Here is a 27,779-nt window from a genome sequence, read left to right as displayed (position 1 = left end):
TCATGCACTTACTAACTAACTGTTCTTCTGCAGCAGAATGTTCAACGTTTACAACAGTACAAGTTCATCTGAAACTTTAACTGTCACTGTTCTACATGATGATGTTGACTGCTGTAGCTTAGGTGTCGAACTAGACTGAGGTCTCAATGCTCTTCGTAACCTTGACCTCAGCCTGAGGGCTCTGGTGTTAATGAGAGGCGGGCGTGGTCTGATGGAGGCCCCCCATATGTCGATGTGGATTACAGCGATCCCTCGCTGATATCTGTGCTACCGATTCGCGTTGCTGACTTTGATGAGGCCCCGGAATCTCTGGATGTTATCACAGTATACTTACCAAAGAGCATAGGATAAGTCGAATGCTAGCATCCGTATACCAGGAATCACTAAACAGAATGTAGTTTCCATGTCGCATTACTGGACTGAAGCTCTAAAAAAGACAAGTATTGTGCAGCACTTACAATCACGAGGCAAAACACATGCCTAATAACGTGTTGATTTATCTTTGTAACGCAATACAACAGCGATTCAGAGTGGCATCGAGTCGACTAATCCTGGGTAGGTGTCCCAATATATGTGACATAGATGTCGATGCATAGGAAACGCAATTGCCGTAAATTACAGGCCGGGAGTTTATCGGGTTCGTATCAGGCGAATTCGGTGGCTGAGAAAACAACGCGAGTTCACTATCATGCTATGTAAACCACTTTAGCACGATTCTGTCCTTGTATCACGACCGGTTATCCTGCTGGAAAATGCCACCGCTATTGGAGAAGACTTCAAGCTTCAACGGATGCAATGATGTTCACACAGTTCACACCGATCAAGTTGCCTTGGATTACTTTTACAAGCCACATGGCCACATGGAAACCCACGTGAGTATCCTCCATAGCGTAATACTGCACCCACCAGGGTATATCTGTGGTGTGGAGAATGTTTTGAAAAACCGTTCGCCTGACAAGCTGTATCCAGGTACGACCATCGACCTGGTGTAACAAGAAACGAGATTCTTCCGACCAAGCGACAGGTGCCCATTGATCCACAGTGTAATCTCGATGATAGGGAACCTATTGCAATCATAATTGACGATGTCACTGGCTTAACATAGGAACACGGGTGTGACGTCTACAACACAGCCCATGTGAGTAATGTGCACTGAACGGTGTACTCCAAAGCATTTGTGCTTGCACTGTGTACCATCTCCTGCGAAACCTTTTAAAAATCTTAGTAAAACGTTATGATAACCGGAAGTGAACTTTGTCTAACGGTCAAAACTATGCGATTTTATGAATGTAAATGTGCTACCAATGATGTAATATTTTTGAATGGGAAAAATTCTCCACCTTTACGTATTTTGAACATCAAAATATTAACAATAAATGTATTTCTGTGTAACATATACTAAGAGTAACAAAGGCTATGAGTATATCATGTCGTGGAATTTCTGTATAATTGTGTGATAAAGACTTGGATGAATAAAATGATCTGTCTAGTGTCGGCTCTCTAACTTTCAGGACAATTTTGAACGGATGGTTTTGTTAATTGTTCTTAAGATTTTTCAGAATACAAGTATGAAAAGTACTTGCCCTTGTAATCTCATTTCATACATTTCCCTCCATGTGAATATAATTAAGTGAAAATAATTAATCATCCCTAGAACTCGAGTTTTATCATTGGTCATCTGCCATTCTTTTGTCATAATGGTGCATTGGCAGCCATTAAGTGAAATATAATTAATCGTACAATATGATTAATCACATGATTTCCAGGCTTCACTTACAAGATAACATGAAAAAATACTTTAAATATTATTGCTATCAGGAAAAGAAAATTTTTTGCAGAGGTTTTAATTAAATACACACGACTAACGTAAAGATAATAAATAATAATACTAGTCTCGGGCTTACTTATGAGTAAATCGCTGACTGGTAAAAATCTTGTTTTCAATGCCGTAATTATTATTCAAAACATAATTAACAGTTTAGAAGGTCAGTATTTAACAAAGAATTTATGTAACACTGACAATAATAGGGCAGCTACGTAGGTGGTTATATCGTATCTCTCTCTGCAACAACATTTATTTATCAGGTATTAACTACTACACCTTGGCCGGCCGCGGTGGCCATGTGGTTCTAGGCGCTACAGTCCCGAACCGCGGGACTGCTACAGTCGCAGGTTCGAATCCTGCCTCGGGCATGGATGTGTGTGATGTCCTTATGTTAGTTAGGTTTAAGTAGTTCTAAGTTCTAGGGGACTGATGACCTCAGATGTTAAGTCACATAGTGCTCAGAGCCATTTGAACCATTTGAACTACTACAGTTTCAAACAAACCACGAGTGTTTTTGAGCCGGCCGTGTTTGTTGACAACATGAGTAAACTGTTACAACCCAACCTAGCACCGGTGCACAGAATTGTTTGCCTACATAGCAACAATGATTATTGTTGGCATATATTTTAGCCACTACTACGAGTGCGCGAAACATGCGCGACGTCACGACTTATAAATATTTTTACCCACGATTCCAAACGGAAAAACCGATACCTTTTATAAAAGAGAGACACACAGTGAGAGAGAGAGAGAGAGAGAGAGAGAGAGAGAGAGAGAGAGAGACGACTACTTGTACAGAGCAGGCTAGCCACTGACCTCCACGTTTTGGGATGAGGTGTGGGCGTCCAACACCTTGTCGTCTATTCGTGGTTTCTGTGTCCTTCAGCCATTTTCTACAGATGCTCACGACACTAACACTTGAACAGCTGACCGTCTTCGCCGATTCCGAGACTTTCGTTCCCAGCCGCCAGGTCAATTTTGAAATTCGCTTGTGCCGGTGAATTTTCCCACTCAGACAAACAGCTATGAGAACGGCCGTTCTTAAACAGAATCGCCAAGGTTAATAAACGCCAGCGCATACCAAGTCGTGATGCCCAGAGAACACAGAGGTCATTGTCGGACAGGCTGAACCTCGTAACTGGAAGCTGGTGGCTTACTTTGGCTGTGGAAGGGTGATGTCCAAGTCGGAATGGCGGCTGGAATCCTGGCTGTTTAGACGTTGCGGAGACTAGATCCTCGTTTGACTCATCGAACTGAACTCCGTGAAGAGCAGCTGGGCGGGGTCCTAAATTAACGCAAAGTGCAGGAATATCTTCTCGGCGCTTGGTGGGCACGCAATTCGTGGATGCGAAGTAGTGCCTGCAGTTGCAGCACAGTTGACGGCTGTACGAGGTGCATTCAAGTTCTAAGGCCTCCGATTTTTTTTTCTCCGGACTGGAAAGAGAGAGAAACATGCGCATTGTTTTAAAATGATGCCGCGTTCATTGTCAATACGTCCCAGAGATGGCAGCACCGTACGGCAGATGGAATTTTACCGCCAGCGGCGAGAATGAGAACTGTTTTAAATACTTAAAATGGTGACGTTTTCCTTACTTGAACAGCGTGCAATCATTCGTTTTCTGAATTTGCGTGGTGTGAAACCAATTGAAATTCATCGACAGTTGAAGGAGACATGTGGTGATGGAGTTATGGATGTGTCGAAAGTGCGTTCGTGGGTGCGACAGTTTAACGAAGGCAGAACATCGTGTGACAACAAACCGAACAACCTCGGGCTCGCACAAGCCGTTCTGACGACATGATCGAGAAAGTGGAGAGAATTGTTTTGGGGGATCGCCGAATGACTGTTGACCAGATCGCCTCCAGAGTTGGCATTTCTCTGGGTTCTGTGCACACAATCCTGCATGACGACCTGAAAATGTGAAAAGTGTCATCCAGGTGGCTGCCACGAATGCTGACGGACGACCACTTGGCTGCACGTGTGGCATGTTGCCAAGCAATGTTGACGCGCAACGACAGCATGAATGGGACTTTCTTTTCGTCGGTTGTGACAATGGATGAGACGTGGATGCCATTTTTCAATGCAGAAACAAAGCGCCAGTCAGCTCTATGGAAGCACACAGATTCACCGCCACCAAAAAAATTTCGGATAACCGCCAGTGCTGAAAAAATTATGGTGTCCATGTTCTGGGACAGCGAGGGCGTAATCCTTACCCATTGCGTTCCAAAGGGCACTACGGTAACAGGTGCATCCTACGAAAATGTTTTGCAGAACAAATTCCTTCCTGCACTGCAACAAAAACGTCCGGGAAGGGCTGCGCGTGTGCTGTTTCACCAAGACAACGCACCCGCACATCGAGCTAACGTTACGCAACAGTTTCTTCTTGATAACAACTTTGAAGTGATTCCTCATGCTCCCTACTCACCTGACCTGGCTCCTAGTGACTTTCGGCTTTTTCCAACAATGAAAGACACTCTCCGTGTCCGCACATTCACCAGCCGTGCTGCTATAGCCTCAGCGATTTTCCAGTGGTCAAAACAGACTCCTAAAGAAGCCTTCGCCGCTGCCATGGAATCATGGCGTCAGCGTTGTGAAAAATGTGCACGTCTGCAGGGCGATTACGTCGAGAAGTAACGCCACTTTCATCGATTTCGGGTGAGTAGTTAATTAGAAAAAAAATCGGAGGCCTTAGAACTTGAATGCACCTCGTACTTGCACCGATGGTGACGAAGCTGGCACCTCTCCTGACGAAGCAGTGCCTCTTGGTTCTGTGGCGGCTGCTAGAAGCTTCTTCGACGGCAGACGAGTGTGCTGATGGTATAAATCACAATATTTACTTTCGTTCTTCCCGAGGTAGTTCGACAGCAGGCCAGAGCTGCAGAACTGGCTGGACACACCTGTATTCTATATCTACATCTACATTTATACTCCGCAAGCCATCCAACGATGTGTGGCGGAGGGCACTTTACCTCCCTTTCCTGTTCCAGTCGCGTATGGTTCGCGGGAAGAACGACTCTCTGAAAGCCTCCGTGCGCGCTCTAATCTCTCTAATTTTACATTCGTGATCTCCTCGGGAGGTATAAGAAGGGGGAAGCAATATATCTGATACCTCATACAGAAACGCACCCTCTCGAAACCTGGACAGCAAGCTACACCGCAATGCAGAGCGCCTCTCTTGCAGAGTCTGCCACTTGAGTTTGTTAAACATCTCCGTAACACAATCACGGTTACCAAATAACTCTGTGACGAAACGCGCCGCTCTTCTTTGGATCTTCTCTATCTCCTCTGTCAACCCGATCTGGTACGAATCCCACACTGATGAGCAATACTCAAGTATAGGTCCAACGAGTGTTTTGTAAGCCACCTCCTTTGTTGATGGACTACATTTTCTAAGGACTCTCCCAATGAATCTCAACCTGGTACCCGCCTTACCAACAATTAATTTTATATGATCATTCCACTTCAAATCGTTCCGCACGCATACTCCCAGATATTTTACAGAAGTAACTGCTACCAGTGTTTGTTCCGCTATCATATAATCATACAATAAAGGATCCTTCTTTCTATGTATTCGCAGTACATTACATTTGTCTATGTTAAGGGTCAGTTGCCACTCCCTGCACCAAGTGCCTATCCGCTGCAGATCTTCCTGCATTTCGCAACAATTTTCTAATGCTGCAACTTCTCTGTATACTACAGCATCATCCGCGACAACCGCATGGAACTTCCTACACTATCTAATATGTTATTTATATATATTGTGAAAAGCAATGGTCCCATAACACTCCCCTGTGGCACGCCAGAGGTTACTTTAACGTCTGTAGACGTCTCTCCGTTGATAACAACATGCTGTGTTCTGTTTGCTAAAAACTCTTCAATCCAGCCACACAACTGGTCTGATATTCCGTAGGCTCTTACTTTGTTTATCAGGCGACAGTGCGGAACCGTATCGAACGCGTTCCGGAAGTCAAGAAAAATAGCATCTACCTGGGAGCCTGTATCTACTATTTTCTGGGTCTCAAGAACAAATAAATCGAGTTGGGTCTCACACGATCGCTGTTTCCGGAATCCATGTTGATTCCTACATAGTAGATTCTGGGTTTCCAAAAACGGCATGATACTCGAGCAAAAAGATGTTCTAAAATTCTACAACAGATCGACGTCAGAGATATAGGTCTATAGTTTTGCGCATCTGCTCGACGACCCTTCTTGAAGACTGGGACTACCTGTGCTCTTTTCCAATCATTTGGAACCTTCCGTTACTCTAGAGACTTGCGGTACACGGCTGTTAGAAGGGCGGGGGGGGTGGGGGGGGGGGGAAGTTCTTCTCAGAGATATAATAATTTTTTGGGTCATTTGTAAAATTTAGTTCTTGGGGCATGGCACATCTCGAAACTGACCAACTCAGTTACATCAATATCGGTAATTTTAGAATCTTGCCTCCCCCCCACCGCCCCACCCCCACCCCAACCTCACGCCCCGACGCTAGAAAATTTCGTCGGACAACCATGCAAAATACTAGAAATTATTCCTGAACAAACTACCTATTGGCTTCTGTATCGGGTTCTTCGGCCGACGTTCAGGAATGATTTTACTGTTCATCTAATGATTTTACTTTACATTTCTAATGATTTTCATCTAATGATTTTTTACAGTAAAATCATGAGATGAACGTCGGCCGAAGAACCCGATACAGAAGCCAATAGGCAGTTTGTCAACAAGTGGCCACGAAAGCCTTAACAATTTTGTATCCCTGAACAGTACGTGAAATACTGTCTGCAGACTTGGATTTCACCGTATGGAGACTAAGACACTGGCAATGATTTCATCTGTAATGTGTGATTGAGAAAATGGAGAACTCCACGCCTCTCACATATGGAGGAACACAGATATTAAAAATTGCAAAAGAGTGGAAAAAGCTTCGCGAAAACCTTGCCAGTTACTTATAAAAATAGAAAAAAGTGTTTGCCATTTGAGGACAGTTAAATGACCGTAATTCGTAATTGTAGCAATTTTTTATTTTCATTTTCTGATGCTAAGTTATTTTTAGTGAGCCCATTATTAACGAGACAAATTGGCATTCATGCACAATTAAATGTAGTAATTAGTAATTCCATATGGTGTGCTAGTTACAGAGACTGTTTCATCAGTTAGATGTGGGGACGTGGCGAAGGGGCAGGGGCGAGTGAGCAGCTATGCCTCTGGACTCATTTCTCACTGATGAAAACTGTGCACGTACGTCGAGAACAGCCACCGCAAATCAGAATTTATAACCGAGCACCGGAAAGCGGCCACCGCAGTCTGATTTTGATGGACGTCGCGGGGGGCCGCGCTCGCGTCTCTCCGGGCCCGTGACGTCATTGTCATGGCGGACGGCGAGTGAAAGCTGACGAGCGTCTCTTCACGGCCCACTGCGACTGCAAATTACGTCCTCCGGCGCGATATGAAGTATCGATCTGTCCTTTTTCGAAAACGTTTCATCTCTGAGTAATTACAGCGCCTGCAAAAATTTTTTAATTATATGTGGGTCAGGCCTGTTCGCCGGCCGTGTCATCACTCACGTCTGAGCGGCGCCAGCGACAGAGGGAATATTTAATTTTTACAAGAATTCACGTTTTAATGGGCAATAGAGAAATAGAAAAAATAAATGAGCTCGAAGCCGAGGAAATTTTAATTAAAATGGCTCAAAGCCTTTCAGCTGCACGTAAAAAGCTGTGTCCATTTGTCAAAGTTATGGTTGTTAGCTAGAGATAAAGCAACGCTTCAGACGTTTGGATTCCGGGCGCAAATTGAATTATGAAGAGGAACACTGTAAATAAAAGTAAGCAGCCTGAGATTTATGTGCAGAGTTAGCCGAACACGGAGGAAAATACTGGTTTTAACGATAATTCCGTTAAGGGGTATGTTATACCTGTTTTTTAGTTGTGTATTGACTTCTGTGGTAACAAATCACTTAGGAAGAAATATGTTTGCACGAAAGTGAGCAGTGGGAATAAATAACTTGCGGCATTCACGCACAGCCGTCTTCTAGACACCTCGTCAAGGAGTCAGGCTTCTGAACTGCACCTTCACTATGTATGACCTTTCGTATTCACCGAAAGCATTTGGCGAAAAACAAATGTGGATGGAAGAGAACCTCTTCCCACCTTCAGAAGCTGCTATGAACAGGTGGCTTGTACGCTTCAGCTATACGCCTTTGTCACAGGGCCAAATAGGGTTAGAAAACAGCTCCGGGAGAAGAAATAGGTGAAAACTATTATGAAACTTCCGCTCCATTACTTCCCATACGAAAAACATTTTCAAGTACAGCTTTAGGTATTCTATCTCCAGCATAGTGCAACCAATTTAAGTAAGAAGGAAGATCAATAATGGTAATCATTTTACTCATCTCGTTTTTGTAGCTCTTTCTCGATAATGTGGCTCTTTGAAAACATAGTTCGCTGAAAAACGGTATGACCAAATTTATACTATAAATTTGCACACAGCTTCCTACGACTTCGCCCATCTGACTTTCTTTTTTTCCATTTTGCATTTCCACATCACATCACAAATCGGTCTCAATTCTGCTACAGACAACAACCAACTCTTTACGTGAACAGACCACAACTGACTCAGGCTATGACCCGAGTTAAGTCCAAGAAGAACGAAAATAATACAAATACTCTCAGCTCAGCGTTTTTACAAAACATTGATTTTATATCCAAAGAGTTTACGTATGTGATTAACTGTTTCTTTTTACAAAACTTTATCGAATTAAATACTAAAATAGAAATAATGACAGTAATTGCAAGGAAGGAAGATCGGGTTTAACGTCCCGTCGACATCGACGTCACTAGAGATGGAGCACAAGCTCGGCTTGTCAAGGATGGGGAAGGAAATTGGCAGCGTCCTTTCAAAGGAACCATCCCGGCCTTTGCCTGGAGCGATTTAGAGAAATCCTAAATCACGGAAAACCTAAATCAGAATGGCCGGACGCGGGTTTAAACCATAGTCCACCCGAATGCAAGTCCAGTGTGATGACTTCTGCCCCACGTCGCTCCGTCTTAAATTCGTGTTTCCTGTTTATAAACATAAGAGCTTGTTTCAGTTAAGTTGCCAGAATTACACTAAAAGCATAATTACAAATTGTATAGCCGTGATGTAAATTTACCTTTGTCGTATTCTACCTTACGTGACGAAAAGAAAGGTGCGCCTACCGGTTCCATAGCACAACACATAAGCAACAATTTACAATGTTTTATTGATAAAAATTGTACAGAAATTCACAGTAGTATGAACATAATGCGTGGCAGTATGTACATTATTGTTCACTTAGAGTGATTTCTCTTTAAACACTGATACAGTCCTAGATTCAGTGAACGGCGACTATCATTAACTGCATAATACTCAGATGGGCTCTTATTGGCAACGATTGTAGATGAGTCCTGTGTTGAGGTGCTGACTAAATAACTAACTTGACTACCTGCTGAATGGGAGCCGTGCTTCTGTTTATATCCAAGTTTGATGGACGTCCAGCTGGGGACTACTTTTGTAATGCCAGGCGGCTGCGCAAAGTCGTTGTTGTCGTCGAGAGCGCGCTCTTAGATTCTGGGTTGGGTTGTTTGGGGAAAGAGACCAAACAGCGAGGTCATCGGTCTCATCGGATTAGGGAAGGAAGCCGGCCGTGCTCGTTCAAAGGAACCAAAGGAACCATCGCTTGGAGCGATATAGGAAAATCACGGAAAACCTAAATCAGAATGGCCGGACGCGGGATTGAACCGTCGTCCTCCCGAATGCGAGTCCAGTGTGCTAACCATTGCGCCACCTCACTCGGTCTTATATTCTGATGATAACTAAGTTGCCCCTGAGTCTTTGGGAGATCAGGTTAAACTGTATGTACTTTTCGTTCCTGTAGATTCATACTGAAGAGTTCTTCCATCCTGTATAACATGCCAGAAAAAGAATACACAAAAAATATTTACAAAGATAAACAATTATGCTAACGCACCTTCCACAGATCCCAAGTGAAATGATCCACATTGATTGGAGAAAGCAAAAAAAAATTCTGAAACATTTTTATTTAAAAGGCAATAAATAACTTGCCACGAAATATGTAAATGTTCAATACACTGATAATTCTTAGGCTATTGGAGCCATGCATCATCAAATAGAAAAATCATTTGACAGCACTGATTTACAGTTATTGCATTACTGGACTGAATTTCTACAGAATACACGTAGAACTAATAGTAGCATTTGATGTTTTAAGTAACATATGCACATCAGTTTGTTCTAAGAAATTGATCAGTACGAGTTGGCCACCAATAAATCCTTCGGGCCCCTCTTAAACTGAACTTTATTGATAGTTCAACTTTTTATGGCTGCTGGAAAGTTACTGAAACTACCAAGAATCAAAACAAATATTTAAGACAAAATGTACGTAGTTTCTTATGAAGAATCTGATTATGCAATAAAAAATGGGGGTTCCCATTTGAAATTTTAAAGTTGCCTCCCACCCAACCCCCATAGTGCTGGGGTGGCGGGCTAATTTTAGCACCAGCAGATGTCCCCCTCGAAAATCAACTTTGGATTCTACACATTTTTTCCTGTGAAGGTTCTTTTCCGAGTTATTCTGGTTTGTCAACTTAAAATTTACACTCTGTATATTCCCGTACAGGTGAGACATTTTACTTGAAAGTAATTCAGAATAACACAGGCACTACTGATATGTCTGCGTAAGCAGAAGAAACTAACGACCAAGTCCGAAAAACCAATTTATTTGGACTGTTCTATTAACCAAAACAAATTCTCCAAGTATAACACCAACACAAAACAGTGATCCGTCTTCGAATCACGACTACATACACGAATAATATAGAAAACAACTGAAATAATTCCCTACTAATCTCCGCCAGAGACTTCTCCAATATACCAAGCCTAGTCCAGAGATCAGCGAGAAGATCCAAGACGGGCTGCCGAGGCGGCAGCTATCCATGTCTGCTGGCGGTCGATGAACTGCCGATGTGTGGCCGAGCGCCGGCCTTTATAGCACTTCGGCGGATGAGTACCTCGCAACTATTTTCCATCACGTGGTTTGATGTGTGAAAATAGTTCCTGGATCTGCAGCGACCTCTTCCTTATGTTTATGTGGGCCGGTAGTGGCCCCTGGTGTCTTCGCTGTGGTGTTGTTGTTGTTGTTGTTGTTGTTGTGGTTGTTGTTGTGGCCGTTCATAAATATTGCCTGTCGGTTGTATAGTGCTTCGGTGTGTCTGCGAGGCGGGCAACCGCGGCTGCAGGCTGTCAGTTTGGTTGCTGATGCTCTAGGCGCCGTGATGTCTCGTGGAGAAGACCACAGCAACTACAGTATCGTATTTAAGGGTTTCGTCCCAGTTTTCTCTCATGAAAACCACCAGACGAAGCAGATTCGATACATTAGGCTCCGGTCCGCAGGATAATCTGACCATAGGACGTCACAGCTGAGGATCTGGACGTGCGATACGGCGGAAACTGCAGAGACGTCGGCGTCACATGGCAGTCATCTTTTGTTGCCCACCCCCGTCTCAGGTCTCCCCCTCGGCGAAGAAAACGATGGGCTAAAGGGAAGAGGATGAGGATAAGGATGAGTGCGAGGACGCAGTCGAGGGAGAAACAGAAGGAACGATGGCAGTAATAGCGCGAGCTGCAGCTGGCGGGATTCACAGCTCGGCGCCGTCGGCGCAATATTCTCCGGAGCTCACACGGCGCGCGCTCGCACCGGCGCTGATGTTCTGCAATATCTGGCGGCGCCTGCTGCGGGCGCGTGGGGTGGGGGGAAACGGATCAGATTATGCCCGGGTCCGCTGACCGATCGCTTCATCCTCTGCTCCAGGGCGGGCATCAGCAACGGCCCTACAGTGTCCGTGGCGTTCCGGGAAGAAGGCTGCCGGCCGGCGGAGCGTATAATGCCTCGCCTCGACAGAATACATTATCGTGCGCTGCGGATCCGAGTCGGCCCGATATGAAAACATTACCGGCAAATGCGCTGTTTTTGGGATACGTCTGAAGCACCAATACACCTTCAACGGAGTTCTGCGTCCAAGAGAGGAGGGTAGGCAATGGTTACAACAATGGACTCTCATTCTGGATGGCGACGGCTGAAAACGACCATCCTGATTTGGTTTTTTGTGATTTCCCTAAGACCCTAAAAACAAATGTCGGGATGGTTCCTTCGAAAGGGTACCGCCGCTTGCATATTTCGTCCTTCCCTAACCCGAGCTTGTGCTCCGTCTCTAATGACGTCGTTGTCGACGAGACGTTAAACACTAATCTCCTTCTTACATATGAATATACACAATGCAAACCACTGTATAGGTCCAGAATGAGATTTTCACTCTCCAGCGGAGTGTGCGCTGATATGAAACTTCCTGGCAGATTAAAACTGTGTGCCCGACCGAGACTCGAACTCGGGACCTTTTCCTTTCGCGGGCAAGTGCTCTACCATCTGAGCTACCGAAGCACGACTCACGCCCGGTACTCACAGCTTTACTTCTGCCAGTACCATTCCATGGTGCAATGCCTCTTGCTCAATGGTGATTCTGTGTTGCAAGACGACAGGGCCTCTGCTAACACAGCCCGCATAGTCCAGGACCGTTTTGTGAGCACGAGAACGAATTTTCACTTCTCTCCTGGCCATTAAAAAAAGCTCGCAGGAGAGCTTCTGTAAAGTTTGGAAGGTAGGAGCCGAGGTACTGGCAGAAGTAAAGCTGTGAGTACCGGGCGTGAGTCGTGCTTCGGTAGCTCAGTTGGTAGAGCACTTGCCCGCGAAAGGCAAAGGTCCCGAGTTCGAGTCTCGGTCGGGCACACAGTTTTAATCTGCCAGGAAGTTTCACTGTATAGGTAGTAGCGGCGAGGCCTTCGTGAAACTGCTGCCATAACTATTTGAGCTGAGAATGTACAGGGATGGACAAAAACATGGAAACATAGTACATTACCATGGTACACTACTTGTCATTAAAATCGCTACACCAAGAAGAAATGCAGATGATAAACGGGTATTCATTGGACAAATATATTATACTAGAAATGACATGTGATTACATTTACACGCAAATTGGGTTCCTTGATACGCCTGGGCATTGAGTCAAACAGAGCGTGGATGGCGTGTGCAGGTACAGCTGCCCATGCAGCTTCAATACGATACCTCATTTCATCAAGAGTAGTGACTGGCGTATTGTGACGAGCCAATTTCTCGGCCACCATTGACCAGACGTTTTCAGTTGGTGAGAGATCTGGAGAATGTGCTGGCCAGGGCAGCAGTCGAACATTTTCTGTATCCAGAAAGTCCCGTACAGGACCTGCAACATGCGGTCGTGCATTATCCTGCTGCAATGTAGGATTTCGCAGGGATCGAATGAAGGGTAGAGCCACGAGTCGTAACACATCTGAAATGTAACGTCCACTGTTCAAAGTGCCGTCAATGCGAACAACAGGTGACCGAGACGGGTAACCAATGCCACCCCATACCATCACGTCGGGTGATAGGCGAGTATGGCGATGACGAATACACGCTTCCAATGTGCGTTCACCGCGATGTCGCCAAACACGGATACGACCAACATGATGCTGTAAACAGAATCTGGATTCATCCGAAAAAATGACGTTTTCCTATTCGTGCACGCAGGTTCGTCGTTGAGTACAGCATCGCAGGCGCTCCTGTCTGTGATGCAGCGTCAAGGGCACCGCAGCCATGGTCTCCGAGCTGATAGTCCATGCTGCTGCAAACGTCGTCTAACTGCTCGTGCAGATGGTTTTTGTCTTGCAAACGTCCCCATCTGTCGACTCAGGGATCGAGACGTGGCTGCACGATCCGTTACAGCCATGCAGATAAGATGCCTGTCATCTCGACTGCCAGTGATACGAGGCCGTTGGGATCCAGCACAGCGTTCTGTATTACCCTCCTAAACCCACCGATTCCATTTTCTGCTAACAGTCATTGGATCTCGACCAACGCGAGCAGCAATGTCGCGATACGATAAAACGCAATCGCGATAGGCTACAATCCGACCTTTATCAAAGTCGAAAACGTGATGGTACGTATGTCTCCTCCTTACACGAGGCATCACAACAACGTTTCTCCAGGCAACGCCGGTCAACTGCTATTTTTGTATGAGAAATCGATTGTAAACTTTCCTCATGTCAGCACGTTGTAGGTGTCGCCACCGGCGCCAACCTTGTGTGAATGCTCTGAAAAGCTGATCATTTGCATATCACAGAATCTTCTTCCTGTCGGTTAAATATTCGCGTCGGTAGCACGTCATCTTCGTGGCCAGTAGTGTAATACGTTGTAGAATAATCGGTGGCAACCACAAGAGCTTCAAGTCGTGTCTAAATAATAAGTACGTGGGGCGTTCAACAAGTAATGCAACACATCTTTTCTGAAAGCAAGTTCTGTTTATTCAGGATTGCAATACACCATATTATTCGCCAATCTTTTGGTTACTAAACTCCATTTTTCAACATTATCTCCGTTCAATGCAACGGCCTTTCGCCATCTTACTGGGAGGGCCTCTATACCTGCATGATACCACTACTGGTACACATCGGAACCACCGTCTTACTGAATCAATAACTTCCCCCTTCGATACGCAAGTTGCCGCAGCGACGTCAACTCGAAAGACTTCCACCAGGCGAACCGTCTACCCGACGGGAGGCGCTAGCCACACGGCATTTCCATTTTACTTCCCTATTATCCAAGTGCTGCTTCCCGCGGAGGGCATCATCTTTCATTCTGCCAAAAACATAGAAGTCAGAAGGCGCGAGATCCAGGCTGTAGGGCGGATGAGGAAGAACAGTCCAACGAAGTTTTATGAGCTCCTCTCGGTGTGCAAACTTCTTTCCGGCATGATTAATGGCCACAGGACGGAAATTAACAGACTTTGTAGGCGGAATGGTAGTTGAAGCTAGACGCACGGGATATTCCATTTCGGAAACCGTTAGGGATTTACACATTCCGAAGTCCACAGAATACCAAATTTCATATATTACCTGTCACCATGGACTACGCAGGGGCCTGCGTCGTCCACTTAATTGCGTTGGCATGTCGAGGAGAAGTTCGTTAGCATTTTTGTGGCGCCGAACACGCTGAAATCGATTCTTCAATTTCCTGAGGGTCTGCCGGCATGCGGGAGGGCGCACATGTTTGCGCGACCATATTCCGGTATACAGACGCCTCACCCAACGTCTCTTCGAGCTTTTAATCACTGATTGGGTTGATTTGGGGGCGAACAGAACAAACTGCGTGGTCATCGGTCTCATCAGATTAGGGAAGGACGGGGAAGGAAGTCGGCCGTGCCCTTGCAAAGGAACCATCCCGGCATTTGCCTGAAGCGATTTAGGGGAATCACGGAAAACCTGAATCAGGATGGCCGGACGCGGGATTGAACCGTCGTCCTCCCGAATGAGAGTCCAGTGTGCTAACCACTGCGCCACCTCGCTCGGTTTTAATCACTGACAGGTCTCCTTAGACATTCTACAAGCGCATATGAATGTCTGCAGTGCTCTGGTTTTCTGTCAAAAGAAGCTCAATGACGGCTCTCTGCTTTAAACGGACCTTCGTTACAGACGCCATTTTGAAGGCTACTTATAGCGCCACCATTTATCGGAACTTTTTGCTTCTAAAATACTGGAAAGTTCAGGTAAGTATGATGTAGCTGAATGGCGATCAGCCGCACCCTTCCCTCGAAAGTAAACCACAAGTGCTCAATAATATTGAGATCTGCTGACTGTGGCGGCTAGAGGAGATTCATCCACGTGCAGACAAAACCAGCCCAGCACGATGCGAGCTGTGTAAACAGGGCCTCTTTCGTCTTGGAGCACAGCATTACAATTAGGGAGCAAACAAAATGGATCAAATAGCTCTAAGCACTATGGGATTTAACATCTGATGTCATCAGTCCCCTAGACTTAGAACTACTTAAACCTAACCAACCTAAGGACATCACACACATCCATGCCCGAGGCAGGATTCGAACCTGCGACCGTAGCGGTCGCGCGGTTCCAGACTGTAGCGTCTAGAACCGCTCGGCCACTCCGGCCGGCTCATAGCTATCCTCCTCCTTATTTTTCATCACAGTCCTCTCCAATAACCATCAGTCCGGATCACTCGACACACTTTCATCCGCGTTGTGGCAAAGCGGATGATACTTTTTCCACTTTCCGTGTACGCGGTATAAAGCTTCGATATGGTGCCTCTTGAAACACCAAACACTTCGGCTTCGTTGGTTTCGGAAGCATCCACCATACGGGCACCAATTAGTTGCGCACGTTTGAATTCGCATAGCTCCGACATAGTGCTCCCACAACTACACAGAACACCGGTCCGACGACGATTGACACTTGCCACGTTCCCTTCCTTCTGCCTATATACCAGTAATGTCATATGGTGACACATATTCCCGCGAGTTTGATGGATTGTAGCTCACTCGAATGTACTGAAGGTGGCTATTTACAGCTGAAATCTTCTTGTGCAAAAATAATTAAAAAAAAGAAAAACAGTGGAATTGCGACTGATAATAGTGTTCCGAGCATTCCTTACATCGATCTACGGTCGCTGTTCACAACGGTTCATTATGAAATCAATGTTGGTTACCTGGAAAATTATCATTAAGATCACCTGAAAATTGATAAAATGACGTTAAAATGGCACGGGACAAATGTAAAGTGAATTGTAAGGTCAACTGAAGTAATAAGAAAATTTAAACGAGGTTGGAATTGAAATAAAAAAAGAATAATTTCAAATAGCTATGTTTTTTCTTTCAGAAATATACTTTTTTGAAAATATGTGAAAATTGTTGTTTAGTCATCTTAGAGCTTTTCTAGCATGGTATTGTGTGACAGCAAGCAGAGATCTTGTTACTGAGGGAACGTCTGCTGTCGGACAAGTGCTTGTAATTACAGATCTTTCTGCATTTCTTGAAACGATTGAAGTATAAAATCAGTTTCCTTTAGTTTTAAAAACGAATCAGAAAAACTTGTAGTACAATGTGGATACGAAATATCGATATATTTAAATACCCATACCCGGTACAAGTTAACAACAGTAAGCGACGCGACAGTGACAACAAGCAGATGTAGCATCAATTTATTTTCAATACGTATAAATACATACTTCAGCAACATTGTTTCCTTTTTTCTACAGACACATAAATTTTTCGTTCTTGGCAACATTAAAAGAATGAGTTGTGTCGTATATGGTACTTTTATTTGTATTACGCGTTATCCTACAAGTTACACACGAGCGGGAACACGATGCAGCTTCCACATAAATCGATTTGTAAAACTATCTTGAACCTTGTGGTGGTGGTTCAAAAGCGCAAAATGTGGGAAGTATTATCCATATGTAATCTTTTATGGCAGGAAAGCAGTTAATATAGAGAATAGGGCGTACGACTAAACCAATAGAAACTTAAGTCAATATCGTGAAAACTTAAAATCTGGGAATGTAAAAGCAGGTTTTTCTATAATTATACTGTTAGTTTGTTTAAGTTTATAGCAAGGACCAGGTAACTAAACGTACTCTGTAGAAACTAATAGGAGAAAATGATGAGCAGATAACAATATCCGCAAAATTTCTAAATCACCTGTCTAGGGAAAATGTTTTGCCTCTAATGACATGAAAAGCTGCGGCGCCTCTGACAATAACAATTTCTGTTAAACAATAGAGTCAAGAATACGTGAATTTGTTCTGTTTTTGCTAAGGAGAATTCTCTATGTGCTAATCTGAGTCGTTCTGTTAACAGAAATCATTTTGAACCAAGCCCTGAAGCTATAGTCTACATAAAGCGTTTCACAGAAAATTATATCATTCGACAGCACAGAATGAAGAGGGGCGACGTCAGAACTTGTTGAACCTCAAAAACCTGCAATATTAACATCTGATGCCTTTTCTACAGTCTTCCCAATTAGTCATCTTATCTCATTGCAAAGTTCCCAGAGAAAAGGAAATTCCATGTTGTGAGTAGACGTGGATTGGAACATACGAACGAATTACAGTTCAGGCAATGCCACATTAATGATGAAATTAAAAAATTCACAAATTTCAGAGCGTTTTCTCCAAGAAAGTTTCCAAAAGTTAGCGCACTGTAGTTGAAGATACGTGCGTTGCATTACATAAATACGTTTTTTAGGATGTGTACTGAAAATTCTTGCATCAATCACAGTGTTTGAAGATTTTATGGTAAAAATGGAGATAAATAATTTTCCTTTTGATGCTTAAGTTACACAACAAATTTAATGCACACAGTTCATTTGTAATCACTAGACATGGTTAGACAGTGTGGTGAATATTCCTGATACAACAGATAGTAGTACAGGACAAGCTGAAGACATTATGAAATTACTCATGTGAGCTCTTCAAATTGTAGTACTGAAAAACGGAGTAATAAAGCAGATTTCCTCAGGAAGCAGTCACAATTAGTGTTCTCAAAAACAATAAAATATAGTGCTCAGACTTATTATTTGTGGCCAAAATATTGCATTCATTCCCTTCTGGTTATGTTCCCTAAAAAACAGTGAAGTGCTGTCATTACCAAACCCAATACACCGAAGGAAGCTAAATGCAACTTTTAGTAACAGATTGGGAGAAGTAGTCAAGAATAAATGACTGAGTTAGCTCATACAAACAAAACCAGCTAATAGCTTGCATCAGTTCAAAATGGTTAAATGGCTCCGAGGACTATGGGACATAACATCTGAGCTCATTTTTCTATCGTATCCTATTCACACGTGGACCGAAGATAAAACAAGTGTCTACAAGTATAATTTATTTCGAGATTTTATTTCAGTTACAATTTCGTGATCACGTTTTAAATTTATGTATAGATATCACAATTTAACAAAGTTTAGAAGGTGGTGTATGTAGAGAAAGTTTTGGAAGACCTGGAAGATAAATGTAGGGCAGACGCTACAGACACCTATCACATTTTCCCTCCAGATCTCATTTCATTTTTCAGGTCAATTGATTTCTAGACAGTTTTTGAATCTTATGTTATATTTTGACCATCGTCGAATTTTTCTTTGGTTCCTCTTTCCTGAACGTAGGAACTTCCATGATGAATATTTGCTTTTTTCCAGTTGGAAAATTATCGTATTTCTGTTTAGTCAATGTATGCTTTTTTGTGGCATAAAAAGTTTCTTTTGGTTTTAACATTGCCTGTATGTGCTTGTTGGATGGGTTTGTTCTTTATATTATCGCAGATTTCTTTTGAGTCACTTAGCACTTCTTCATACTTTTTCTAGATATAAACTTATTTGCCAGACCTGGGACTAAATCGCCAGTTAGACATTGGTTACTCGGCTTCAAGTGTATTTTATTTATCTTTTCCGTTTTTTTTTTTATTATCTCCTCTAATTTCTTACACGAAGAAGACATTACGTCATTGGTGAGGAATTAAAAACCTAAATTGTTCCAAATGTTATCCCTGTTACGATTTGTATATTTTTCTGCATTTTTAGTCTCTGTTTCAGTTGTTAATAAATTATTTTTGTTGTTGTTTTCGCATGAACATTTCTTTCGCGGTTGATTGTTGTTCCGATGTAGTGATGATATTTGTTAGTTATTCTAAAAGATTAAATCTTTTAGGTTTCACTGAACACTTAATTTCCTTTTTTTTTCAGGTACGTACTTCGGCAACGTTCATGTTCGCTTCCTGTACTGCCACAGTTACAAAACTGTAAGTACTGCAGTCGAAGGTTAGTATGATATTATTCGCTATAAATCCACTGCAAGAAAAATAATGTTACAATTACTGACAATGGTAGACTAACATTAAGAACTTCAGTCAGTAATATCAACTGGAAGAGGAGAGGTAGTCCGTATGTCTTCGTCCTAAAATTGTCGTTCCACATAATTTGATAATTTTCAATAACGGACACAAGCCTCCAGTCTGAGTGCCTGAATAATTGTGCTCAAAATGACAGTAAAACTGATCTGCCTGTTACAAACCAACTGAATCTGAATGGAAAGGTTTCCTATGCCTTACAGCGCTGCCATGTCAACGCCTCACTGTTGACTTTCCGCTGCTCTGTATTTTCGCAGCAGCGTATTGGTGATAGCGATAGAAAGGTGTATGGGTGGAGGGGGGGGGGAGGAGGAACGGAGTCACGGCTGCAATATTGCACCTTTTATCCGCAGAATACTGTAGCGGCCGTTGGAAGGGCGGTGGAAATGAGAGAAGAGCGTTGCAAATGAAACCTATTTTCTGGTGTGTGGCCAGCTCCCCTCACACTTCACACTACGTAGAGGAAAGAGCAACACTGTTTGCCCGTTTGTATTGAGAAACCCATTGTACCTCATCCCGTGAACGAGCAAACTTCGAATACCCCATTGTATGACATTACAATGATTGCAAATTGCTGCAACCGATACGCAGTTTGCGATGGGGATGTATACGATTCCCTTTTCCGAGGCAGCTATTTGAGCTCACAATATGTTTACAGATTACACTTCGCCTCCGGGAAATGTTATCATCTGGCTGTCCTACAATAGAATGGGTTTTCAACGTGTCTGAAATCTGCTTGTTGAAGGAAAATGGCACGGCAGGTAACGGCAAGGTGGGATAAATGTCAACAGCCGCGTATTGCTTTTACGTCGCCATCTGCGCCGTTTGCATTGCCAGCTAATGCAGATAGCTTTTGTAATGTGTTTTCCGAACTGCCTGCCGTAGTAGTTATTCACATCGGTGCAACGCCCACTTTTTCTTCAGTTACGATACTTAGGTGTTATTTTTCCTAATAACATATTGTGTGTGTGTGTGTGTGTGTGTGTGTGTGTGTGTGTGTGTGTGTGTGTGTGGCCAAATTAAACCACATCGAATATCACATTATTTTAATAAATTTATTGTCTTTGGCATTAACCATTTGGCCAGACAAGTGAGTAACTACAGATTTGGTATACAATATCATATATATAGCATGTACATTAGAAATTACATTGATTATACATAAACCTCATGGTACAGTCTGTAGAAAGAGGCACCCAACACAGTTCATATATCACAATTTCTTACTCTCGAAACGTTGCGTCCAACTTATAACTGCATATCCGCTTCTTAAAGAAACTGGGTAACACTGACACAGTGCGTTGTCGTCAGCTGTCAAAACAGGCCCTTCACAGATGTAGGTTGATGAATTCATAGTCTGATCAAGGTCGTAAGAAACTTGTGCCCTTGTCTGTCATAGCGTGAACATCCTAATATTACGAGGGTGAGGTCTGCAATTTCAGTTGGGTGGTCTTCGCAGTATGCAGATGGCTGAAGTTTCATCCTACAAAGATGTGAAGGGTAACGGCCGTGGTATCAAATTTCACTACCAGCTACTAACGCCTCGGTTGGGTCGCCGCTAAAGCAGTCATAACACGGGATATGCTTTCCAACGTGAACTGCAACCGGAGCACTCTTTCACGTGAGTTGTCGGCGATATTTGACGTATGATTCTAAATGGGCAGGCCGAAAAAGGTCTCTACCCTGACCTCCCAAATCATCCGACCTCAGTTCTGTAGGTTTTTCTATCTAGGGTTACGTCAAGAATGATGTGTACAGCAATCGCTACACACGGTTGAAAAAGTGTAAGAACGAAATGTTCCGCAGTGTCAAACTTTACGAGATGAGCCGGGAGTTTTGGAAGAATTGGTAATTTGCGTCAGTATTGCATCCATCTGCAAGGATAACGTGTGCAGCACCTCGTTTAGCAGCTGCGAGTGTACTGGAAATTACAGCACGGAAAGTACAAAAGTAAGCTCACTGGACAAAAAAATTTGTCAACCCTACATAAATAATTGAATACCGTGTAATGCTGCACCCGGCCTTGATATTCCCATAGATTCGGTTGGGAAGCGAGTTCACAAAGTTGGTCAGGTGCGTCGCCTCCATGTTATGCCACACTCTTAGTATTTGATCGCACAGTTCCACCAACTCGTGGGGATGCTCCTGTCGGCATCTTACCCGCTGTTACAACATGCCCCACAGATTTTTTATGGGCTTCTAGTTAGGCGATTTTGCAGGCCAGTCGAGATCTAATAGGGTGGGCGAGTGTTCAGAACAGCAGCCACGTATTCTTCCATCGCGATGAACTTTGCTGTCATCTTGAAAACTATGGCTATCGTTAGCTTCTTGCGAGGTGACCGACTCCAAATGTTCCTTGCATGGACTCTCCGTCGCGATTTTCTTTTCCTAACAGATTGAGATAAGCATTCACTTACCGCCTGCAGCAATTCCTCTTGGGTTTGGAAGTTATTTTGATTCACAAGCCGTTAAACGCGTCCCTGGTCCCTCTCTGGCAGGATATATCTGTAAAGGCTTGAGATTCATCTGTGTGTCCTCATTAGGGTGATAAATTTTTTGTTCCTTTGAGTTTGCTATTGTATTGCTTGTTAAGGGAGGCCTTGGCTGAAAGTGTAGCCCAATTAGGTGGAGGACTTACTGAAATTTTGAAATAGGACAATATTTTATACTGAAGTCAGTAGTGACTCGCAATGACACATTTACAATTCTCTAAAACCTCTCAGTTGCGGACCGGTACATTGTTATTTCTGTTATCGTACATTTTTCCCCGTGTCGGTCTTGTCTACTACTTGTGATAAACGCTACATAACCCTAAGATGTAATACAACAGAGTGCATAAAGGCTAAATCGAATTGTATATTACTGCCCTGCTTAAAAAATTCCGTAATTTATTTGAGCATGCTTTCTGTAAACCTTTGGGAAGGGACAGAATTTAATTGCAAACTGATAACTGATGTAGGTCTCCAAAACGGCATAACACTTGTCAGTAAGTTGATAAGAGCTCTTAGTTGCGCAGCCAGAGAGTAAGAAGGTACTCACTTGTAGTACAGCGTTCCGTCTTCAGGCCACAAGTGGCCCATCGGGACCATCCGACCGCCGTGTCATCCTCAGGGGAGGATGCGGATAGGAGGGGCGTGTGGTCAGCACATTGCTCTCCCGGTCGTTATGATAGTTTTCTTTGGCCGGAGCCGCTATTATTCGGTCGAGTAGCTCCTCAGTTGGCACCACGAGGCTGAGTGCACCCCGAATAATGGCAACAGCGCATGGCGGCCCGTCTGGTCACCCATCCAAGCGCCGGCCACGCCCGACAGCGCTTAACTTCGGTGATCTGACGGGAACCGGTGTATCCACTGCGGCAAGGCCATTGTCCAACACTTGTGGTACACGTAGGCAACAATAAGACAGATAAATGTGTAAGTAGGCTGTTTAGGTTCTTATATTGGTAACGCCGCCGCCACGTAGCGCTCTCTGTATGAAAATCACTGGCTGTGCTGTGTGCAGTCTGTGGCTAGTTTGCATTGTTGTCTGCCATTGTAGTGTTGGGCAGCTGGATGTGAACAGCGCGTAGCGTTGCGCAGTTGAAGGCGAGCCGCCAGCAGTGGTGGATGTGGGGAAGTGAGATGGCAGATTTTTGAGAATGGATAATCTGGAGGTGTGTCCATCAGAAACAGTACATTTTTACGAATGGATGTCATGAACTGCTATATATATTATGACTATTAAGGTAAATACATTGTTTGTTCTCTATTAAAATCTTTCATTTGCTAACTATGCCTATCAGTAGTTAGTGCCTTCCGTAGTTTGAATCTTTTATTTAGCTGGCAGTAGTGGCGCTCGTTGTATTGCAGTAGTTCGAGTAACGAAGATTTTTGTGAGGTAATCGATTTGTGAAACGTGTAGGTTAATGTTAGTCAGAGTCATTCTTTTGTAGGGATTTTTGAAAGTCAGATTGCGTTGCGCCAAAAATATTGTGTGTCAGTTTAAGCACAGTCATGTATAATTTTTCTAAGGGGACGTTTCAAATGAAAGAGTAATAACGGATTGCTCCTGGCATCATATCTGACATTTCACGTCGTCACAGGTTCTCCAGGTGCCTAAGTACGAAGAACATTTAACAGAGGGGGTCGATGTTACTAACTTGACCGCTGGTGTGTGCTGATGCATACGCTTAACGTTGTGTTTTGTGAACTCACGCTTCTCAGCTAGCGAGTATGGTCCAGTAAAAATATGTAACTTGGTTCGATGTGAATTTCTATCACAGACATCATGCAGATGAGGAAAACCACCACGGAAATAAACATGTGAAGCTACGTAAAAATGTGAAGAAGAACCTACAGAACCTAAGATTCTAAAGAGCAAGAGCTCAATCTAGCACGCACTGCTGAGGTATAATTGCCCTGGAAAGTGTTTTGACATTGAAAAGAACAACTGTTTGCTTAATTCATGCACTTTCATTGCTGTAACTTGACCATACACACACTACGGTATGGAAAAAGTGGAAGATCAAGAGGGAAAGATGTCATCACAATGTAACTTATTCCACTAATTAGGGGTTCTAGGCGCGCAGTCCGGAACCGCGCGACTGCTACGGTCGCAGGTTCGAATCCTGCCTCGGGCATGGATGTGTGTGATGTCCTTAGGTTAGTTAGGTTTAAGTAGTTCTAAGTTCTGGGGGACTGATGACCACAGACGTTAAGTCCCATAGTGCTCAGAGCCATTTGAGCCACTAATTAGGGACATGACACTACACAAATGATCAGCATTACAGACGTGTACACGCACTGTGACTGTGGAAATTCAGTACAGAGTAGCGCCACAACGTGCTGCAATCACAGCCGATAGACGTGGTGGCACGGAATCAAAAGAGCGCCTGAATATGCTCCTCGGGAATACTCTGCCACGCGGTTCGTGGGCGCATCCGAAAAGCATCAGATGTGGCTGCAAGAGGACCAGAACGAACAAGCTGCCGATCGATCACATCCCCGACACGTTTGATAGACATGTCAGGCGAACAGGCAGGCTAGGGAAGCAGTGGTACCCGCCGTTCTTCGAAGAAGGCTCGCATATTCCTCGCCATATTCGGCCGGGCGTTACCTTGCTGAAACATGGCATACGAAACGGCGTGCAGGAGGGGCAGCGCCTCGGGGTATAAACTCTCCCTGACGTAGCGGTAGCTGTTCAGGGTGCCCCCGATACGTAGGAAGCGAGATCATGTGTGGTGATCAGTGGCGCCCCAAACCATCACACATACCGTTTGTCCACTATGCCGCTCATCAGTCCAGTCTTCCCGATTGCGTTCATCATGGCGGCGTCAAATGCGTATGCGGTCTTCACTGTAGGACAAGTTGAACCTGGACTCGTCTGAAAACACTACATTTTGCCGCTCATCGTGCCAGTGTTGAAGTTCACGTACCCATTCCGGTCTGCGGTGTTGGTGGGTTCCGGCGGCGCAATCGCACGAGTGCCTCCAGTCCATCCCACAGTAAACGGTGTCGAACCATCGACGCAGACGTGTCCACACCCCATGCAGTGTTCCAACGTCGCGCCAACACCGTGAACGAAGCTGTTTTATCCGTTGCGGCCAGGCGGACAAGATGGCTGTCACCTCGCGCTGTGGTCACCCTGTCAGAACTGTGTACGGCCCTCTTCTCTCCACTGGTTCCACATACGTCTCACGTAGAAGCAGCTTGCCCTGTACTAGCCGCAGTGTCAGGGGACGATGGACCCGCCTCCCGGATACCAATCATTCTGTCCCGTTCAGACGCACTTACAGGCCGATTTTCCACCCCGTGCTGTCGGCGATGTATAGTAGCACTTGGTTATCTAGTTCCACTTCGTATGATGGCTCCGAATCGATTCACGATTACGTAACACTAACGTGTTCGGTCACAGAAAAAAAATGGTTCAAGGGACAAGGGAACCTCCCCATCGCACCCCCCTCAGATTTAGTTATAAATTGACACAGTGGATAGGCCTTGAAAAACTGAACACAGATCAATCGAGAAAACAGGAAGAAGTCGTGTGGAACTATGAAAAAATAAGCAAAATATACAAACTGAGTAGTCCATGCGCAAGGTAGGCAACATTAAGGACATTGCGAGCTGAGGAGTGCCGTGGTCCCGTCGTTAGAGTGAAAAGCTGCGGAACGAAAGGTCCTTGGTTCGAGTCTTCCCTCGAGTGAAAATTTTACTTTCTTTATTTTCGCAAAGTTACGATCTGTCCGTTCATTCATGACGTCTCTGTTCACTGTAATAAGTTTAGTGTCTGTGTTTTGCGACCGCACCGCAAAACCGTGCGATTGGTAGACGAAAGGACGTGCCTCTCCAATAGGAACCGAAAACATTTGATCGCAAGGTCATACGTCAACCGATTCCTCCACAGGAAAACACGTCTGATATATTCTATACGACACTGGTGACGGCATGTGCGTCACATGACAGGAATATGTTGTCGACCCATTTAACTTGCACCTGGCGAATGGGTAAAAAGATTCTTGTACCTTGCCCGATTTAGGTTTTCTTGTGGATGTGATAATCACTCCCAAAAAAGTGATGAAAACATAAGAGTTTGTCACATAAACTGCAACAAATGAATTCAACAGTTTCACAGTCGCACAGTTTTCCCTGTGCTCTGTCAAAACATATGTTTTTTACGTTTTCAAATGTTTCCGTGTGTAGACCGTCAAATCCTGCATATGTCCAAGAAAATCTGAACATGTCCTGGAATTTTGGAGAGCGAAGTTGATTATGTGTGAGTGCCTGAACTTTGATAATTGTCTGAAAATAAAAAATTAAACTTTTCACTCGAGAGAAGACTTGAACCGAGGACCTCTCGTTCCGCAGCTGCTCACGCTAACCACGGGACCACTGCGCTCATATGTTCGCATTCTCCTTGATGTTGGCTACCTTGCGCATGGGCTACTCAGTTTGTATATTTTGTTTATTTTTTTCATACTTCCACACAACTTCTTCCTGTTTTCTCGATTGATCTGTGTTCAGTTTTTCAAGGCCTATCCCTGTGCCAACTTATAACTAAATCTGAGGGGGGTGCGATGGGGAGGTTCCCTTGTGAGCACGATGGGACTTAACTTCTGAGGTCATCAGTCCCCTAGAACTTAGAACTACTTAAACCTAACTAACCTAAGGACATCACATACATCCATGCCCGAGGCAGGATTCGAACCTGCGACCGTAGCGGTCGCGCGGTTCCAGACTGTAGCGCCTAGAACCGTTCGGCCACCCCGGCCGGCCGGTCACACAAAAGACGACGCTGTTGGGCCTACGTGCACCCCACTTCTCTGCCTTTTAAATCACTTATCGTGGTTCCGATTTTCTATACGGCCTCTTATCATGGCGTGTTGCAGACCATTGTTTCTGGGTACCAATGATAGTGTATTATAAGGACCCCGCCGCGTTGTTCTGACTGTGTCTGAAGGCTAATCTCGACACGGATTTCACCAATAGACAGTGTATCATAAGGGAGGTTATAGTATATAATTTATTACCACTACGCCGGACAAGATGTCCGACCGCAGGCATTAACGTTACTGCTACCCCTGCGAAGCCAGGACGAATCGCTAGTACTATATAATCCCCAAACACGGCTGCTTTTGAAACTCCTAAGGCAAACGATGATGACTGCAGCAAGTTCATAGTGGCTGATCGATGTAAGAGGATTTCACGTATACCGCAGGGGAGTGTCGTAGGACCGTTGCTATTCACAATATATATAAATGACCTTGTGGATAACATCGGAAGATCACTGAGGCTTTTATCGGATGATGCTGTAGTATATCGTGAGGTTGTAACTATGTAAAATTGTATTGAAATGCAGGAGGATCTGCAACGAATTGACGCATGGTGCAGGGAATGGCAATTGAATCTTAGTGTAGACAAGTGTAATGTGCTGTGAACACAAAGAAAGAAAGATCCTTTATCATTTAGTTACAATATAGCAGGTCAGCGACTGGAAGCAGTTAATTCCATAAATTATCTGGGAGTAGGCATTAGGAGTGATTTAAAATGGAATGACCATATAAAATTAAACGACGGTAAAGCAGACAGCGGGCTGAGATTCACTGGCAGAATCCTAAGGAAATGTAGTCCGAAAACAATGGAAGTAGGTTACAGTACACTTGTTCGCCCACTGCTTGAATACTGCT

At 44.2% G+C, this 27,779-nt stretch overlaps 1 pseudogene; it reads right to left on the bottom strand.

Moving 5' to 3' along the window:
- Window positions 1-22,869: 22,869 nt before the first annotated feature.
- On the bottom strand, window positions 22,870-22,987 carry LOC126096082 (5S ribosomal RNA; annotated as a pseudogene).
- Window positions 22,988-27,779: the final 4,792 nt, after the last annotated feature.

The sequence above is a fragment of the Schistocerca cancellata genome, chromosome 8 (genome assembly GCF_023864275.1).
Source record: "Schistocerca cancellata isolate TAMUIC-IGC-003103 chromosome 8, iqSchCanc2.1, whole genome shotgun sequence".
NCBI lineage: Eukaryota > Metazoa > Arthropoda > Insecta > Orthoptera > Acrididae > Schistocerca > Schistocerca cancellata.
The sequence above is the reverse complement of the archived record's forward strand: the minus strand, read 5'-3'. Positions and strand labels throughout refer to the sequence as shown.